General features: G+C 32.0%; 1 pseudogene; it reads right to left on the bottom strand.

Moving 5' to 3' along the window:
* Positions 1-5,008: 5,008 nt before the first annotated feature.
* LOC110651679 (uncharacterized) lies at positions 5,009-5,670 on the bottom strand (annotated as a pseudogene).
* Between the last annotated feature and the right edge of the window lie 7,781 nt (positions 5,671-13,451).

The raw sequence follows: 13,451 nt of genomic DNA, 5'->3' as shown, positions 1-13,451 counted from the left end.
TTGTCAAATTCTTTCTCCATGAAAGAATTAGTGTAATGGCCCGGCCCACTAGTGATATTGTCCGCTCTGGGCCGAAGCCCTCACGGTTTTAAAACCCGTCAATAGGGGTTAGGAACCTCCATCTTATGAACCCAGCATCTCTCTCGTGTTTTGTCGATGTGGGATTTGCCTAGGGTGTTACAATCCACTCCCCTTATGGGACTCAGCGTCCTCGCTGAGGTTTGCCCCACCATCGTTCAAGGTTGCACGCGGAGCGCTCTGATACCACAAATGTAATGGCCCGGCCCACTAGTGATATTGTCCGCTCTGGGCCGAAGCCCTCACGGTTTTAAAACGCGTCAATAGGGGTTAGGAACCTCCATCTTATGAACCCAGCATCTCTCCCGTGTTTTGTCGATGTGGGATTTGCCTAGGGTGTTACAATTAGGGGAAGCAACCTATATTCTGGGAATTCATATCTATAGAGATAGAGTGAAAAGAATGATAGGTTTGTCCCAAAGTCTATACTTGAAAAAAGTGTTAAAGAGGCTTAACATGCTTAATTCCAAGAGAGGATTGTTACTTGTAAGGCAGGGTATCCATCTTTCCAAAGAAATGTCTCTAAAGACACCTGAGGAAAGAGAGAAAATAGCAAGGATTCAATATGCTTTGGTAATTGGAAGTCTTATGTATGCAATGTTGTGTACAAGGCCGGATATCTCTTATGCCATTTTTTTGACTAGCAGATTTTAATATAATCTAAGTTTAGAACATTGGATTGCTATCAAGAATATCCTTAAGTACTTGAGAAGAACTAAGGATTTAATCTTGATATATGGAGGAGGTGATTTACAATTGGATGGATTTATAGATTCTAATTTCTAATCAGATATGGATGATAGAAAGTCTATCTCTGATTTTGTGTTCATATGTAATGGAGGTGCAGTTAGCTGGAAGAGTTCTAAGAAGACAACAATTATAGACTCCACTACAGAGGCCAAGTATATTACTACATCTAATGTTGCAAAAGAAGCTATTTGGATAAAAAAGTTCACAATAGAACTTAGAGTGATTCCTTTGATTATGTCACCAATTCCATTATATTATGACAATAATGGTGTTGTTATTCAAGCAAAGGAACCTCGGTCTCACCAAAAATCCAAACACATAGAAAGGCGCTATCACATTATAAATTTTGGTTCACAATCTGGGATACCTCATTAGGCATGATTTATTAGGAAAAATTATTACTTATGTTTGTATTCATGTATTAGTATGAGATACTAATGGGATGGAATGGTGAGTCTCATGCATATGACAAACATGGTAGATACTAATAAGATAAATAGGTCAAACCAGTGATATAAGATAACTTGTACATGGAGTTTACTCTTGTCAATACATAGTCATCAAGATCATAATAGTGCACATAATCCCTTGACATAAGATAACACGGTTATCTTATATATAGGTAGTTTGAGTTTGATACTACTTTCATGCTTGTACTATGTATAAGCATATGGGCATGTGTTGGCTCCAACTAGTTGTATATGGAGATAAGTGTTAGTCAAGATGGGATCCGTTACCCTAAATAAATAAGGATAAAATCCTATGTCCATAATTGTTCTTGATGGATTTAAGTTTCTAAACAAAACAGATAGACTTAGTTAGAAAAGAGTTTTTGATAGAAAAGTCTTATTAATCAAGAATTAGAATTAAAAGAGGACATATGATTCTGAGTATAAGAGTTTGACATGAGCCATGACTCTAGTTAGAATTAGGATTTTGTAATAGAGAGATTTTAGTGCATGGTATGTATGATCAAGGTTCATGAATTAGGGAATAATTCATAACTGATTGGGGAGTCATGTTACATTATGTTAGATGTCAACCATGATTTATGAGAACTAAAATGAAAAGGGAATTTCATTTTAAGTTTTGGAATGGTTCCAATGATATTAAAGAGTTAATATTATTCTCATTGCTAATTAGTAATCAACCAAGTAAGTCACACACATAAGAGTATTATGATCAAAGAAAATTAATTTCATTAATTAATTAAATAGTTTAATTAATTATTTGAATTAATAAATTTAATTTGTAATTAGATTGTAAAGTTCCTAACATGACTTGAAACTAAATTTTTCAATGGAAGTATTCAGGTTAATATTTAAAGTGTTTAAATATAAACTTAAAAAATCAAGCATAAGAAAGGAAATTAATTAATTTGGGAAATTAATCTTGGTCAAAATTTGACGAGTTTGACTTGGTCAAATTTTGACACTTTGACTTGGTCAAATATGTAGGAAAAAAATTGATTAATTAATTTTATGAAAATTGATTAATCAAAATTTAATTTCTTAATCAAACTTAGTGAGACACATGGACTAATTGGATTTTGAAAACTCATTTGGTCTTTGAATCAAAGGTTGACACTTGTCAAATTATTTTTAATTGACAAATTAAATTAATAAAAGGAAAATTGGAAGGAGAAAAAATTATCTTCTTCATTTTTCTCTCCTTGGCCGAACCACTCTCCACCATAGCTAAAGAAATCCTTTCTTCTTCTTTGCTAATTCAAGAAGATTAAGAGTTAATACTCTTGAATTTCAAGTTAAGAAAGTGTTTCTCACCACGTCCAAAGAAAGAAACCTAGAAAAATATTTGTCTTCATTTCTTCCAAGTTTGGCCAAAGCATAAGGAAGCAAAGGGAGGAGTTTTTGGTTCTTCAAGGTGCTTTGATCAAAGGTGCTGGCATGGACAAGCTAGAAGGCTAACATTTTGGCAGTCTTCACTCCCCGGATTGGTGGTAGAATTTGATTCTGCGTCTTTAGGGGTAAGGTTTCTCCAAAACCCTAACTTTGTTTAAATTTAGGGATTTTATTTTTTTAATAGCAATTAGGCTTGTTAGCAATTGATAAACATATTTTATGACCAAAACTAAGTGTTTTTGCAATAGTATAAAGAGTTTATGTATTGCATGAAACTTAGGCTTATGAGATTTTAAAATTGCTAACTTTACACCATTAGGCATTTTAAGGTGCATATTTCTTTCAATAAGATCATACTCAAATGAGCTTGAGCTCTTCATAGCCGCATCCCAGATGGTATGCAATTCCCATGTTATTATGCAACCCTCATCAAATTAACAAAAATAATTTATTCTCTTAGGATGCAAACAAAAGGAGTTTGTGGCAAACCAATGTGCAAAATGAAATAACGAAGTTTCTCCCCATTCCATTAGAATTAAAAAACTTGACATCAATATTTGAAAATTAAAATAACATAAACAAGCTTCTTCCCAGCATAAAATAAAAAGACAAGTTAGAACCATCATCAACATTAGGGAATTCACAAGCACAGATACCAAGAATTTTAGAGGAGAAAGAAACATAGCTCACGTTGACTACAAAAATCTTAAGCTTACAAGCTTTGAGATTCAATAAAAATAATTTTTCGAGAATTCTCTATTACAACATCAAAATAGTATGATGAACCAAAAATTTTGAAGGGCGAGCATAAAATGAAATTAATGTAACAATTTTAAAATGAAATTGCAAGATTCTAACTTGTAACAAATTGGTCACAAAAAAATTATAAAATAGAAGCTCTATTTAAAGTAATAAATGAAGGTTTAGTATACATACATATCTGAATTATTAGAATTATGAATCAAAATGCTGGTTGGATTTGGAGAGATATCTTTTCCTTTATTGAGTGGGAGAAATATTCCTGAATATGTGAGGATTAATTCCCATATTTTATAGAGCTCTTATTTTAATGTTATTCCTAAATTGAGTGGATTCTTAATTAGATTAGGATTGAAGGAATTAATACTTAGGAAAATAATGGAAAAGTTATTTGGCCTTGCCCATAGAGAGGGACTTTTGTCTATTGTAGAGAAAAGTTTTGTCAATTGTTAAGGAGTAGCTTTGCCCATTGAAGAGAGTGCTTTTACCCATTGCAGATTGCAATCCCATGGAGGCTTCGGTCAAAGGTGGAAAAAAGGGCATAGAATTCAAAAGGATTGATTTCTTGTCCATTGGTGAGAGGGCTCTTATCCATTTAGTTAAATATGCCCTTTGTGGTGTAGTAGTTAAAGTTGTAAATATATTCGGTTATATGTCTAAAGGAGACTAAGAGATTCAACTAATGTATTTACTATGAGCAGTTATGTAGAGAGGGTTCTCTTGGGTGTAATTAGGATGATGGGTAGTATAGTTTGGAGCTTATAATTGATGATTATATTTATTGATTATAGTGGAAGATGGCATGCCTATGGATGTAGTATCATGTGAGAGGGTGTTTTATATGTTTGCTTTATTCTTTATAGCTTACATGTTCCATAATGCACAACAATTGGTATCAGAGCATGGGAAATATCTTAGTGAGTTTGGTTGAAGGTGGAGCTACTGCAACATGTAGAAGTTGCACACATAACATAGAAAATTTAAGCTCAAGGTAGTAGAAATTTAAAATTGAGGTAAAGCTCTTGATACAAAATCATGGAATTAGATAGAAATAGGAGAATTATTCTAATTTTGAACTGTTGTGCAATAGCTTATAAAAAGGCTTCTTCATTGCTCTAAAATTAATTGGTAAATAGTGACTATACTTTTATAAGAAAGGTGTACAGAGTGGAGTAAGGCCACCAAATTGAGGTTTTTTATTTGTGAGTGATTTTTTGTGAGGGTTAGAAAAATAATTAGTGGTTGTAATTATTTTTCTTAATAGTGGATTTGTTGGTAGAGTAGGCTTATATCAAACCACATTAAATTTTATATTCTTTAATTTGTGTGGATGTGATTTTTCACAACATGAACTATATGAGCTTACCAAATATGTGTGAGCTTCTTTTTTATCCCATTAACACTCCAAAAGTGCATTGGAGTCTTTAGCTTTTTTGCCTATGTACATAATCTTTCAGCAAACTCAATAGCTGGAATCCTTTGATATACTATTGCATAATTCATTACAAATACATATTTGATAAATCAAAATTCTTTATGTACATCATGTTTCAAATACTTCACAAACTATAAGCAAGTAACAAAACCATCTTGTAATAGTAATTCGCACGATAAAACTCCACCTACGACAAAGAATAAACATCTACACTTCCAAATAAAAATGTAAGATTATGACTAGTTGGGCAAGTAGCCACTAATCCAACACAGAAGCAGTTGATTTAAGTGGCCAGGGGAAATTAAAGTCCAAACTATCTACTTTATGTTCATAAATTTTGCCATTCTATCCAATTTATACCTTGACAAGCCCTTAAATTGTCCCTTTCCCTCCCATGTAACCCTTAGGACATCCTTTAACTTCCACCTAATCAATATTACATTCTTTGAAGGCTATTAAATCCTATAAACCTCAAGTGAAATCTCTCTAAACAACATCTTCCCATGAAATCTCAATGCTCAAAAGATCATTTTATACTCCCAAAAGATCAATTTATAATTCTTAATGCTAGTGAAAAAAAAAAGGTGCCAAATCTAGAGGAAAGTTCAAAATTTTCTCCAGATCAAGTAGAATTCAAAGAATATAAGAAATGCTAAGAAGAGAAAATTAACTATAAATATCATAATTAAGGTCCTTGGTGAACAACAAAGGAAAATCCTTACGTAGTGTCCATATAGCTAGGCCAAGGCTGACATAAAAGTCATCTCTTTGGTGCATGCTGCTCATGCTATGCACCTTGGTGGAAACGGATGAAGGGAAGTATAGGTACTAGAGGGCTTTGTTATAGTTGTTAAAATGGTTGTGTAAGTAGTTGTTATTGAATGAACATGAGGAGGAAGTGTTTGGATTTGGGTTTGAAAACTGATTAGTTTCTCTCTCTCTTGAGGAGGAGAATTTAGAGTTGGGGAGGAGAGAAAGAGAGAGCTTTGGTAGAAGAAAAGCCACTCTTCTTCAATTGGGTATATTAATTCATTTTGGCTTTTTCTTCACCGAGGAAGAGAGATTTTTGAGTGAGTGGTTTTGAACGTAGCCATGGAAGTATTTACTTTTTGTATTTGCATTCTAATCCTATTATTTTTGGATAAATACAATCAAATTCTTTTAAATTTTTATTTATTTATTCAAACCATAACATTCCATTTTATTAAAAGAATTTTAAATATTTATGATCAAGGTATCTTCATATCAACTTTTGCAGACCAAAATATGATTAAATTAATGAATTCAATATGAAATGAATAAGTTTTGTAGGTCTAGTTGTTGAGCACTCCCATTTTTTTATAGAGCCTATCTTCCCTCTCCTGGTTGAGTTCCTATCAAGAGTTAGGGTTTGTTTTTCCTTCCCTTGGTGTTTTGTATTGATTTCTATTAATGGCTAAAGAGCTTGAAAGATTATGAGAGAGATTTTCTCTCTTTGATTAAGAATGTATTGTTACTGATTTGGTGAATAAGGTAGTTAATCAATGGATAGCAAGATTAGCAGTTTTGTGTGGTTGGTAGACTCCTATCTCAAAAGCCTTTTAATTTAGATCCGATCCCTTAGTCTACTAGTTTGGACTTTATAATTACATTTCACATTTCAGCAATATACATCATGTGGAGTCGTAAATCTAACATAAATCACCTTAACTCTAAGCTTTAAAGATTAATTATTAGAAACATAAAGAAGGATAGAGAAAACTGACTTAGAGGACTTTCGATGACACTTCAACGGCATTTCAATGGCCTAAGGTTCTCTTCAAGACCTTAATGAATAACCACTAAAACCATTTTTAGCAATTGAAAGTGCTATTGAAGGTCCTCTTAAAGACCTACTACATAGCCAGCAAAGCTACTTTTAGTAGCCAAAAGTGTTACTGAAGTTGGATTTTATTATGTTTTATTCATTCATTCAAATTTCATTTGTGAACCAACCTCAAGTCTTACACCAACAATGGACCTTCGTAGGTCATTTCTTCCAAGTTCTTAACCAAGGAACATATATCATTCCAAAATAATATAGATATTTCATTTCTCACTCAAGATTTCTAAAAGTTCAAGATCTATGATTTCTCATACTCCCATATCTTACCCTAACTAATTGTTTGGTTTTAATCTAGCATAGATCCAACCTTAAGCAATTAAAAGAGGACCAAAGGTAAAGGTGATCTTACCAGAAAAGCCTTAGTTTAGCAAAGAGAAGATGGAGGTGGCTTCCCTCCTTTATGGCTGCAAGCTTCTTCCAAGAATCAACTTGGCTTCTTGAAGAAGACTAAAAGGGAATCACATGCAATAAGGTTTTGATGATTTTTAGGGATGGTAAGGTTATTTGGTCGCCAGGATAGCAAAATGAAGTAAAAAGAAGAAAATGAGAGAGAGAGAGAGAGAGAGAGAGAGAGAGAGAGAGAGAGAGAGAGAGAGGAAAAATGAAAGAAATTCGACTTAAGGCTTTCTATACCTTAAGAATTTTGTAGGTGAAGGACTTTTGACAGCCAAAACTAACTTTTAGCTACCGAAAGTCTCTCTTCTACACCTTCTACCTTATCGAATAAGGTACGTTAGATGATCAAAAGTAGAGTACCATAGTCTACTTTGAGAGAAATAGAAATTGGAAGAAAAATGCAAAATTGTGTGAAATGAATGATATTTATAAGAAAATAATAATAATAATCTCAAAATGCCCTAAAAGTAATTGTTATTTGATTATTACAAGAGGCAAAATTATCTTGTCCCAACATAAAAACGGGGGAAAAAAGCCTCCCCACTATTAAATGACCATTAAAAGGCTAAAAATTTTAAAGGGGGAGAAGTGTCATATGGCGCCTCCTACATTTGCCACATAGTGTGCATGGGTGGCCCACATGGCACCTTCCTAAGAGGCTGCAAGCATTATGTCAGCAATTAAAAAAAATACATTTTAGAATCAGACTAGATCATCTAGCCCAACTGCCTATTTCAATCTGATTCCAGTCTAAGGTTAGGAGAGGACTCTAAAACCAATCCCCCCATATAAAGTGCAAGGCCAATTTAAACCCATGAATGATTGACTAGAATCAATCTGAAATTTAACCAAGGTTGGATCTAATTCAATTCAAGCTGACTAGACCATAGCAAGGTCTAGCTAAGGTTAATTTAAATTAATTTAACAAGCATTTATTCATAGTTGTGTAATCAAGGTGTTTAAATTCTTTTTGATTTTCAAACTAATGAAAGCAAATTGGAGTTGAATTAAATCAAGATTGAATTAAAATTAAATTTAATAAATATTAAATTAAAATTATATAAAATTTATTAATTATCACAATTGAATATTAAACTAAAGTAGAGAGAGTGTGCATAGAGAATATATAGCTTAGCATGCCTTAACAAAATTATCACAATTTTATTAAAGGATATGTGTTATTCTTGTCCTGTGTGTTTTTTATTAAAAAAAAAAAGTTATTTTGATAATTGGATATTCGTTTTGATTAATAACTTCTAGATATTTTGATTATTAATTTTATGCTCCCAAAGATAGTAATTGAAATAACTGAAATTTTATTAATAAAATTTTATTAATAACATATATCATTGTAATGTTTGGCCATTGATATTATATAGTCTTTAATTATTTTGTGAATAATATATACTTACAATTACATTTCTATTAATAATTCAAAATTAATAATACACAATATATAAATTATAATTTTAGTTATAATTAAAAATTTGATCGAATATATTTATCAATATATTTAATTTTCTATCAAATTCTGGTTAGAACTTTATTATTTTGATTGTATTAAAAATATTCAATTAGTTAAAATTTTATGTCATTTGATTAACCGAATATGTATATTTTATATAATGCAATAGAATTAATAAAAAATATATTTTTTTTTCAAAATATTTTATAAAGAGAATGTAACACTCCCGTTTGCATAGCCTAGTAGATTTCACTGTTCCGGTGACCGGTGTCTGTCCGGATAATTAAGGGGACTAGAACCACACTTAAGGCAACAAGATAACCTATAAACACAAATAATTAGTAATTTCCAATTAGTTAAGTATAAACAAGAAAAATAGAACATAAGAAGTTAAACGAGCCGAGAGTCACAACGATGGGTGACCTTCTCAGGAACGACTGCGAAGTCGATTTAAACCCAAATTTTGAACCGTAAAATGTGACGCTGCGGTCCTTAGGACTATTACAAACATAGTGGAAAAGATAAAATCACGAAAAAAAACTATTAAGCCAGTCAAATAATTAGGTCAGGGAGCCGGAAGAAATATTAAATTAATTGCAAACCGGGAAGAACCGCCGAGGGGCAATTTGGCCAATTGACCCTGAGAGCTGACTCCTGACCTAATTATCAAATAAAATCAGAGAAAATAAAATTTCGTAATCGAGAATTAAATTAAAGAACTAATAAAAAAAAAGAAGAGAAAATGAAAAAGGTGTAGGGAGATGACATCATGCATGACATCATGCATGAAGCCATAAAGAATATAATTAATAAATTTACTTAAATTGATTTTTGGTCTTCTTAAGACATAAAAGAAAAGAAAAAAAAAACACAAAAGTCTTCTTCAAAAACGTCACTCTCCCTCTCCCACACCAAAACCTCCATTAAAGCTCAATTTTGAGCTTGCATATTATAAGATTTCACCATAGAAAAGTAAGCCACCATAGTTAAAGCTTGTCTAGGCAACTTGAGAAGAAGATTGGTCATCAAAGAAAGAAGAAAAGAAGAAAGAAAATTGGAGAAAAGGGGAGTTAGAAGTTGCTACACAAAGGTTAGTGATTTAAGTTGCAAATGAGTTTATTACTTGTGTTTATAACTTAGTTAACTTAGAAAAATGCTTAAAATGAAATAAAAATTTGTTGAGGGACCATGAATTATTTTCAGCCAGCATGTATATGGGAGTATATTTGCATGGTTTGATGGATTTAATTGGGTATATAAACCTTAGTTAGTTGAATGACTATGGTTAGAGGCATGGAATCAAGTAAATGCATGAGGTTAGTGAATTAGGGTTTGGACATTAAGGTTTAGAGACCAAAAATGTGAAAAACTTGTAAATGGTATATTTGACCTAATGTGAAGTGAAAAATGGTCATTTGTGACCAAATAAGTTGTGTTAGAAGTGTTGGAATTAAAAGCCAATTCGGATTGGATAAGGTCATGTGCTGGCAGCATGACTAAAATTTCCTTTAAAGGACCAAAAATGAAATTTTACAAGTCCAATGGATATGGGACCAATTTTGGATGGAAATAGGAACTAAATGACACAATTTTCATTCAAGAAGCGTGCCCAAAAAGTGACTAAAACCTAGTGAACAAAGTGACCGAAGTTGAGAAATCGCAGGCTGCCCTGCACAACCTAACCAAATGAACAGTATTTGTTCATTTGGTCATAACTCGAGCTAGGCAGATCAAAATGACCTGAAATTTTACCAGTAGTTAGATGCGATATAGACCTAAAACTTTCATGAAGAACACCAACCCAAATTATGCCATTAACCCAATCAAATTACTGAGCCAAGTTGGGTCACTGAATCTGCAGACTGCAGATTTGCCATTTGAACAGTAAAGTTTCAATGGCTATAACTCTCTCTAGAAAACTCTGATTTAGGTGATTCTTGAACCGATGGAAACCTAAGACATAATAGAAAATTTCATATGAAGAAAATTAGATCAAATTATGGACTTAACTTGATCATATTACTGAACAAAGTTGGAGCAACAAATCTGCAGAACCAAATTCTGCAGCATGAACAGCAAACGTAATTTGCTTATAACTTGAGCTACAAAACTCCAATTGGGGTGATTCAAAAAGGAGAATAACTTAAGACAATAGGGAACATTTTATATGAATAAAGTTTTGCCAAATTCCAACAGTAAACTGACCAATGAAACAGTACAACTAGGGACACCAAAACTGAAAATTTGGCAATTTTGCCTAAAAGACCAAAGTTTTGAGAAAATGACCAAAACCAACAAGTTTGGTGATAAAAATGTGGTATTTGGGTGAAGTTGGAATTCCCATACTTATTAAGCCTTAGAAAGTCAACAATTTGACTTGAATAGTGTAGTGAATAATAACCCGAAACGCAAAATTTCAAGAACGTCGAGTTTAGCACGTTAGAGCTAGGTAAAAATGAGGCTAAATTTATTTTGGATATATGTTAAGTTCTAGTACTGAAATATTATAAAATTTTGTGTTTTAGTTGAGAAGAATACCGGGAAGGAACCCGAGGAACCGAGTCGAGGCCAAGAGGCGACTCGCTTGAGGTTTGTGCACAACGTATACTTTTTATAATCATCTTTTGCATACTGTTTTGAATAATGTAAAATATTGGATTATGGCATTCTTATAATGTTTGATTTAAATTGTTGAAAGTTATTGTGTATATTTGAAATGACAATGTTTAGCAAATTGTTAAGATAAGTTTTGAAACCACAGTATCATGACTATATATTTGAACACCTCACTAGCACAACTAGTGGGGATAATTAGTTTCGAATTTTGATTCCTTCTCTGGAGAAGTGTTGAGGTGTGCCAATAGAAGAGGATGTGAATGGATATCCATATATTTGAGTTAGCTAGCCTTGTGATGTGATTTCTCTTTAGCCTCTGGCTATTGAGATTCTATTTGTTTCGAATGGCATGATCTAACTGTAGGTTTTATGAAATGTGTTTTGATACTTCGAAATGAACTTGGTTTGCATTAAAATCTCATAATTCATGTTTTGTGTTTAATGCTCATGTTTAGTTAAATTTTTGAATAAATGTGATTTATATTTTGCATAAAGATTATTTTAGTATGTTGTGCATCACTGAGTCTTAGTACTGAGCGATAGCTTTTATTGCTGTCGCAGATTTAGAGACTAGAGGAGCAGCAGATTGAGCTGTTGAGGTGTGAGAAGCTATCAGCTTGAAGTCATCGGGTATAATTTATACCCTAATTGTAAATATTTCTTTTGATGTATGTATTGCATATAAATGTATGGACATGTAAATGGGTCTTGAGCAGCTTGTACAAAAATTTGTATGAAGTTTGTAATAAAGTTTAGTTTGTATTTCTTTTGATGTAAATTTTGTAAGAATGTATATAAATTATTTTGTCTCTAATGAAATATGAGTGGAACTATTTTATTTAATTTAAATGAAATGTATTGCTAGTATTCTGAGGATTATTGAATTTTGAACTTGAGAAATTGATTGAAATGATTGTGGAATTGTTGAAATTGATTGAGTTTGATTGTGAAATTGAAGTAGTGGTTGAGAAAAAATTTTAGAAGTGCTTTTTTTTACAGGTATTTGAAGAATTGTTTTCTCAAAATACAGACAGAACTCTGTCAAAATTTTTATAAATTTTGCGAAAAAATAAAATGGGCCAAAAGTTTTAACTAGTTCTTAACTTCAATTAAATGTTTTAAATACCTATTAGAAAATGCTCACCACTTATCAAAAATAAAAAAATTATTTTAAAATCCCTTGTAGGGTACTTAATGAGTTATCGGTAGGTGAAGTTCGGTAGTTCATTAGGTATTCTACGGGATCATATTATGCCTTACAGAGGGGTAAGGTGTGACAGAGAAGATGAACAAGATGAACTTGATTAGATGAAGCTAGAATTACCATCAAAAGATAATAGCAAAGCAAGTAAATTCAAATATCAAAAAGGTTGTACATGTTCAATGAAGCTTTAGCACTACACAGTCTGTAACTCTATTTGTAGAATGCTTCATTGAAGGAAAAAGATACATTATCGTTCCACTTCACTTTATAAAAAATAGACATCACATGTGCATCGATATTTAAGGCACGGTAACATTAATGATCGAATATTACTTTGAAAAGGTGCTTGAAATCAGTTTCAACAACCACTTGAGATTGGGGACACATTTCTTTCTTTGAAACCTAGCCATTAGGACTGCTCTGGCTTCTAATAAGGGGCTAGTCACACCTTATAGCATCAATCATTCATTTTATTGAGGAACCATTGTGATCCCTGTAAACCATAGCTATTCTTGGCATTTTCAATGATTGGTTAAATGTGTTGTATATATTGGTATTCAAAAGAAAAAGAAGTAAACTTTAACCTAAACTTTACCTATAACTTTTTATTTGTTACATGTTTTGTTGATTTTATTAGTGTTAAAGAGTTTATTTTTCTCAACTCCTTTATCTTCTCCTCTATTTTCTCTAATTAAGGTTACAATTTATCATTATAAATAGTAGCTTATTAGCTTGTGCAAAAACCATCAGTTCACTTCATTTCAATTCCTCTTCCTAGCTTATTTTTCTTGCTTTTCTTAAACAAGGTAAAATTGCTTATTTCTTTACTGTTCTAATTCCTAGAATAATCTTTATGCAGAGTTTAAATCATATTTATTCAAAAATTGGACTGAACATGAGAATTAAATACAAAACATGAATTATGAGATTTTAATCCAAACAATTTCATTTCGAAGTATCAAAACACATTTCATAAAACTGTTAGTAGTATGCCCTAGAGCATATCATTTAGTATGTATCTT

The sequence above is a fragment of the Hevea brasiliensis genome, chromosome 4 (assembly GCF_030052815.1).
Source record: "Hevea brasiliensis isolate MT/VB/25A 57/8 chromosome 4, ASM3005281v1, whole genome shotgun sequence".
In the NCBI taxonomy this organism is placed as follows: domain Eukaryota; kingdom Viridiplantae; phylum Streptophyta; class Magnoliopsida; order Malpighiales; family Euphorbiaceae; genus Hevea; species Hevea brasiliensis.
The sequence above is the reverse complement of the archived record's forward strand: the minus strand, read 5'-3'. Positions and strand labels throughout refer to the sequence as shown.